The sequence below is a fragment of the Psammomys obesus genome, unplaced genomic scaffold (genome assembly GCF_907164565.1).
Source record: "Psammomys obesus unplaced genomic scaffold, mPsaObe1.curated_primary_1811, whole genome shotgun sequence".
NCBI classification, from domain to species: Eukaryota; Metazoa; Chordata; class Mammalia; order Rodentia; family Muridae; genus Psammomys; species Psammomys obesus.
In genome coordinates, this window is record NW_026590062.1 from 1,910,648 (window position 1) to 1,917,526 (window position 6,879).

The 6,879-nt window shown below is 50.1% G+C and overlaps 1 long non-coding RNA gene across 1 annotated transcript; it reads left to right on the forward strand.

Annotated features, from left to right (window-relative positions):
- Positions 1-34: 34 nt before the first annotated feature.
- Positions 35-3,480, forward strand: LOC129675806 (uncharacterized). The gene is made up of 3 exons (XR_008719989.1): positions 35-86; positions 1,888-1,939; positions 3,017-3,480. It is a non-coding gene; the product is annotated as an uncharacterized LOC129675806 (long non-coding RNA).
- The last annotated feature ends 3,399 nt before the right edge of the window (positions 3,481-6,879 follow it).

A 6,879-nucleotide genomic window follows, 5' to 3' on the forward strand; every position in this document is an offset into this window, starting at 1 on the left:
TTTTTTCCCACAATGACACTTACCTTCTTTCCTAGGTCTTGAAAGGAGACTATAAAACACCAGCCAATCTGAAAGGATATTATCAGGTTAGAAAGCCCAGGAGCCCAGGATGGGGTTGTGCTTTGTGTCTTCCTGGTTGGACCTCAGTTGGTCCATGGCTGCTCTACTTTGCCCTCGATGGGTGGATGGATGGGTGGATGGATGGATGATGATGATTGATGGGTGGATGGGTGGGTAGATGGATGGGTGGTGGATGGATAGATGATGGATTGGTAGATGGATGATGATGAGTGGGTGGGTAGATGAGTCGATAGGTGGGTAGGTGGGTGGTAGGCGGTTGGATGATGGCTGAATGGGTGGGTGGCTGGGTGGGTGGATGACATTTCCCTGACACAGCCTGGTTAGGGCTGGGCCAGAGAAGTCTCTAAGTGAGTATAGCTACAGCCCATCTCTGGAGTCCTTTTCCTAAGCTGTCCTGCCCTTGTCATCTGGCTGGAAGGTGACTATGGACTCCGAAGACTTTGTTTCTAACTTCAACCCCATCCTGGTCAAGTGACAGTTGCCAAGCACATCCCCAGACACCATTTTCTGTGTCAGGAAATGAGAGCTGCAGGGTCATGGGGTATTGTGACTAAGTGGCCATGAACCACACTGCCCCATGCCTCCCACAGCTGGGCCCACCGTCCCTGAGATAGCCCTGGGGGTGGTCCATGCAGTGTCAGGATCAGTATAGCTTCCGCCTTCTGGCATGCGCTTGTGCTCTGCCACAAATGCCTAGGCTTCTTTTGGGGCTAAGATGCTGCCTTTCAAAAGATGAGATGGTCCTGAGATGAGTGACCTTGCACATGTTTGTTTTTGTGTGTGAGGTGGGTGTGTCTTTGTACACGTTTACAGGTTCATAAGGCCAGATGTGAACATCAGGTGTCCTCCTCAGTCTCTTTCACACACACCCTTTCCACCTTGTATTTTGAGACAGAGTCTCTCAGCGAATCCACGGCTGACAGCTGGGGCTGCACCAGCTGGCAAGTGAGCTCCGGGGGCCCTCCTGCCTCCACCCTCCCTGCCGTGTGCTTCTGTAACTCCTTATCTTACGTGGGTCCCGGGGATCTGAACTCAGGTCATCATGCTTGCATTGCAGCCACTTTACCAACTGAGCCATCTCCCCAGCCTGTGTTTTATTCATTTTAGAAAAATAAAGTGTGCCCCCCCTCCCCCCATGGCAGTTGCCATTCTAATGGTCAGATTATCAGTATCTGAGTTCGGGAACAGCAGCTTTTTGCTGTTGCCCTCGTTGGCCTGCTGTGTACATTTTTATGCTGATTATGCTTTCATGGCATAGTCTGCTGTCCTGGCATTCCACCTGTCTGCTGGGTGGGGTCCTGACCTTTTGGGTCAAGTCATTATGCCTGTCCAAACTGGCTCAAGAGCTTCTCCCATGAGTTCTGGATTTTACAGTATCTTATGAGATGTCCCCTCTTTTTTGTCAAACACATTTAATTAGACCAGCACCACTCAAAATATGGTTTTGACTTTTTTTTTTCTTTCCTTTCTTATTTTTGTCAAAAATCAAGTGTCTATAGGTGTCTGAGACATGTGAGAAGAAAAACATGTTCTCTCAGGTTACAGCTTTAAGTCTGGGTCAGCACTGGGGTGTGGAGGCCTGGGAGGGTGGAACAGATGGATACAAACAAAATATGGCCCTGCCACCTAGGAGATCCTAGGGACACAACTACAGTCACCCTGTCCTGAGTGCAGTCTGTCGTGGGTGTGAGAAAGAGACAGGTTTTCTGGTGGGTCCTTGAGACCAGGACTGGGCCTTGGAGAAGGGAAAGGGAAACCCCCTCATCTACCACTAGGCCTTGACCCCTTCGTCTGCTTGTCTCCCAGCAGGTGAACCAGAACAGCACCTCCGCACACCTGGGAAGTTCATGATTTCCAGGTGAGCGTTCCTCCCGTCTCCCAGAGACTCCCAGCCCTGGCTGAAGTGCCCATCCTTTCAACCTTCTCTCAGCTGTGTCCACTAAGGTGGACAGGCCCAGCCCCATCTCGTTTCCATGGTGACTGCCTAGAGAGCTATTTATAGAATGGAGGCTTAGTCTGGGCTCTGGAGGGGGGAGTGTGTGGTCAGTAGGCATGGATGCTAGACCAACCAAAAGGAGGCTTCTTTGATCCTGGGGAGGAGCAGGGAGGACCATGGAGATGGGGGTCCTAAGCTATCTCCATACCTAGTGGAGACTCATACCCTCCCAGATAAAGATAAACCCTCAAACACCGAATGCTGTCACAGTCATTTCATCATTGTGGGACTCCACCAAGAGTGGCCTGAGGGGTTGAGACAAGGGGCACAGCTCCACCCCCACCTTCAGAGAACCCTATGGCCCTCCATGTCCTAGCCAGTGGCTGACATTCTCCAGTGCCATTTGCAGACTTGGCTCCTTCAGAGCCATTCTTGGTGCCTCTTTTGCTGAACAGTAGGGAAAGGGACTTTGAGCTCAGGCATCCAGTCTCTGTGACTGTCTGCAGCTATGCTGAGGGATTCACTTCAAAGAAAAGAACCTGGACAAGAACACTGCTCCCCTCCAACTCCTGCTCCCCTCACTTCCTGCAAGTCTGTTAGACTCCTGGACCAGTCCATTTCCAAAGCCCTGATTCACAGTTTAAATGAAATACCATGTACAGGGCTCGCCAGCCAACCCACCGTGGACTGGCCTGGATCAGATGCCGACACCTCTTGCTTCTCTGAAACTCAGTTAACACATAATTTTTGGGAGGTGGGGCTGTTGAAGCGAGGACTTTATGCATTGGATCTTTAATCACACCTTTAATCCCATCACTCGGGAGGCAGGGTCAGCTGGACCTCTATGAGTTCCGGGCCAGCCTGCTCTATCAATGGAGCTCTAGTACAGCCAGTGTTAATGTTGTGAGACCCTGTCTCAGAAATGAAAAAACAAAAACAAAAAACAGAAATGCTCTATTTCAGCATCACCCTCTGCTGACACCACTTCCCCTCTCTCAGACTCTGCGCAGCTCGGATGCCTGAGTCCTCGCCCTGTAATGGAAGTCGGACTACCCCAAGCACGTTGCTTGCTGTCAGTGTTGCCGTGGCCTGCTGAAGTGCAGTGTTTGTACCCCTCAGCGGAAACAGACTTGGAACCTCTGCTCCAGGGCGGATGTGGAGGAGAGAGAGACTACTTCAGCTTCGGAAACTTGGGAATTTTCTATTTTTTTCCTCCTTGAGAACTTTTTTTAAAGAATTGAATTTGCTATCTTCCCTGATGGACAGGCTCCTTTGTTGGCCTCATTTCTTGGAGCAAGACCTGTGAGCCGTGCCTCTCCTTGCCTTGACTTTGACCTCAAAGGATCTATTTAAGAGTTTAATATATGGGCTTTCCTCCATTCTTTAGTCCTACTCAGTTTCACAGAGAAAAGAAGTTAATTATTTGAATAAAGTAAACAGGCTGCTGTCTGTGCCTTACTTCACACGGAGTGAATAGGCTTCTTCCCTCATGACTGTGTGACAGGAGAATATGCCCATGCTGCTGTGGGCACCTCTGAGCTCCTGTGATCCCACAGCAAAGGCTCACAAAAAGACCAGTTTGGGGGTCCCTTCTGGTAAAGTTGGTGTGTACTTGGGTAATTCTCAGCACAGAGATACATGGCAACATGGATAGAACATTCAGCTGAGCTCTTACGAGCAAGGACCCATTTTCTTCTTGCCCCGGGCCTGCTGGCCCGAGGACAGCTTTGTAAGGTCTGAGAAGCACCCACGCCTTGCTCGACTTCCTGGGCTAAGCTGTGTGGCTCAGGGAGGCAGTGGCTTGCAGTGTCCTGGGGGTATGGTTTTGGAGGCAGGCTGACTTTTGTTGCTCTGGTACCTGACATAAGCAAGGGAAGGTTTCTTTTGGCCCATAGTTTCCATCATGGCAGGATGCCTGTGACAGATGTTCAGGTCACAGTGGGCAGTGAAGCAGGGAAGGGAGTGCCAGGGCTCCCTCGGTTGGCCTTCCCTTTTCCTTCCTCTTGAGTCTGAACTCCCCAGCCTGTGGGATGCAGGCTGCCCATGTGCAGGGCCAGTCACCCAGTGCCTCTACATCCGGTCAAGTAGATGGTGAAGTTCCTTTGTGACTCAGTGCTGGGTGTGGGCCCTCTTCATCTGCATAGTGGCACTTCCTGAAACTTCATGCAGTTACCAAGAACCACCAAGGGTGACATGGCAGTGCTCCTGTGTGGCAGCATCTGACTCTTCTTCAAACTAGTGAGAGGGTGGCCAGGCCTCTGAGACCCTTCCTTTCCCTTACTGTTTTATCGAATATATTTGTTTATGGGTGAGCTGGTGCACACATATTACAGAACATGTATAGACATCAGAAGACAACTTATGAGAGGTTATTCTCTCCTTCCACGCATAGTTCCAGGGAACTATGGCAGAACTCAGGCAGACTTGGCAGTGAGCACTTTTGCCTCTGTGGCTCCTGAGTGTCTTCTGTTTGTTCAGCTGTCATCGACATCTCCAGTTTGCCAAGTATGCTTTTTTCCACCTGACTCCTTCCCTGCCGGAAGCAGGCATCCCTGGCCTCTGTGTATGTTTGTCTACACATCCATACACCCTGCCCCCTGTAGCCTCAGTTTGGCATTTACAGGATCAGCCACGTGTGATCAGTAATACCCGAGAAGGGGGTTGGAGAGATGGCTTAGCAGTTAAGAGCACTGACTGTGCTTCCAGAGAATCCCAGTTCAATTCCCAGCACCCACGTGGAGTTCCCATTTGCCTGTAACTCCAGTTCCGAGGATCTGGCACCTCACACATAAAAAATAAATGCAAATAAATGTAAACCAATGCCTGAGAACACCGGGCTGACTGCGCGGCCTGCTTCTCATCAGTGCAGCCAGGCATGGTGCACCATTGTGAGTTGGAAGCCAGGCTAGACAATGTGAGACCCTTTTCAAAAAAATATTGAGTATTACAAAAATTATTTAATTTTGTGTATATGTTTGTGGACTGGAGCATGTGTGGGATTACAAACACACCACTGCATTTGGCTTTACCTATGTGTTAGGGATTCTAACTCATATTCTCCATTACACAAGAGTCTGACATTGGTTTCCACAGTGTGAGGCATTTTAAGTCATAGAGGAGAGACTGAAAGCATCCAGGAGGGGGTGAGTTCAATCCCTGGAACCCATGTAATGCTGGAAGAAGAGGACCAACTCCACCTTGCTCTCCTCTGACCTACTCTTTGTCCATGTCTCTTGTCTTGTCTGTCTCCCTCTTCCCCTGCACCCCCCAGCAGTGGGCTGTGATAGAGCTTCCATGCTCTCTCCCACGGAGTCATGGCTGTGACTGTGCACCTGCCTGTGGAGAGGGTCTGTAGGTAAGATTCCCGGGGGTGGGGGGCACGGCGAGCGTGATCAGTGTCCTACCATCCTAACAAACCAAAGTACAATCCCACCGCAGTTCACCGTGGGCACCAAAGCATCTCTTGGTCATGCAGAGCATAAGTGAGAGGCTGCTGACCGAAGTGGGTATCACTGAAAGCGGCCGCAACCTGAAGTCTACACAAGTAAGGACAGTAGCTTCCTTTGTCTTTCCCACCTTTATGTAGTCCCGCCTTTCAACCTCAGACCAAGGACAATTAGAGCAAAATCTTAGACAGTTGGTTCGGAGGGCCCCAGTGACTTCCCACTTGGTCAGTAGGCCTGGGTGTGGTGATCATTTGGGGGAGACACGGCTGGTCTGCAGATGGGGGCACTTTGGCTTGGAGAACAGCACTTCACTATAGGCACTTGCCACAAAGCCTGGTGGTCTGGGCTTCATCCCAGGATCCCACATGATGGAAGAGGAGAACTAACTCCTGCAAGCTGACTTCTGACCTCCACCAGTGCTGTGGCGTGCACTGTCACAGCACAGAGGGTGGAGGGAGGGGCAGGGAGAGAGAAAATAAATATAAAAATTAAAAGTCTAAAAGCCGGCTGTGATGCAATTTGCAACCCTCATACTCAGAGGGTATTAGGCAAGAAGGATCACAAGTTCCAGGCCAGCTTTGGCTACCTGTAAGTTAAGACCCTGTGGCAAAAAACAAAACAAGCCTGGAGTGTTGTTTCACGCCCTTAATCCCAGTACTTGGGTGGATCTCTGAATTTGAGACCAACCTGGACTACATAGTAGCACTCTCAAATCTCGAAATCTCTTCTTGGGCTGAAATGGGCTGAGTGATGGTACCTAGCATACATTAGGCCTTGTTCTTAGCACTCCTGTGCGCACACGTGCATGCAGAGAGACAGAGCGAGAGAGACACCCTCTTCCTGGGGCTCCAAAGATGACTAAGGAGATGCAATGGTTCATTTTAATGTCAGCTTGCCACAGATGAGTCACTTGGATAGTGAATCTCCCTTACAGAACTGTTCTGACTGCCTGATGGGCGTGGAGACCCACCTGGATTGTGGGAGGCACCTTCTGATAGCAGTCTTGATAAAGGTTGATTTTGAAAGGAAAACCATCTGCCTTTTGCCCTTCTGGCTTCCCTTTCACCACTGTTGATTGACATTTGAACCAGAGAGCCTGGGCTCGCACTGTGGACTGGCCAGCTGCTCCCAGGAGCCTTCTAGAGTGACTGAAGCAGATGAGATTGCTGAGGTACCAGCTTCAGGGACTGGGCAACTGCTGGGTTGTCGGGGTCTCAGGTGTGAGATAGCGGTTATTATTTTAATGGAAGCTGACTTAATAAATTATTTTCATGTATATATTCACCCAGTTGGCTCCGCTCCTCTGGAGAACAGTGACTAATACAGCAAGTAAGATGCCTGCCCCATAAGCACAAGGACCTGAGTTTGAATGCCCAGCTCTCACAAATCTAGAAATGAGTGTTTTCTTTTCTTTCT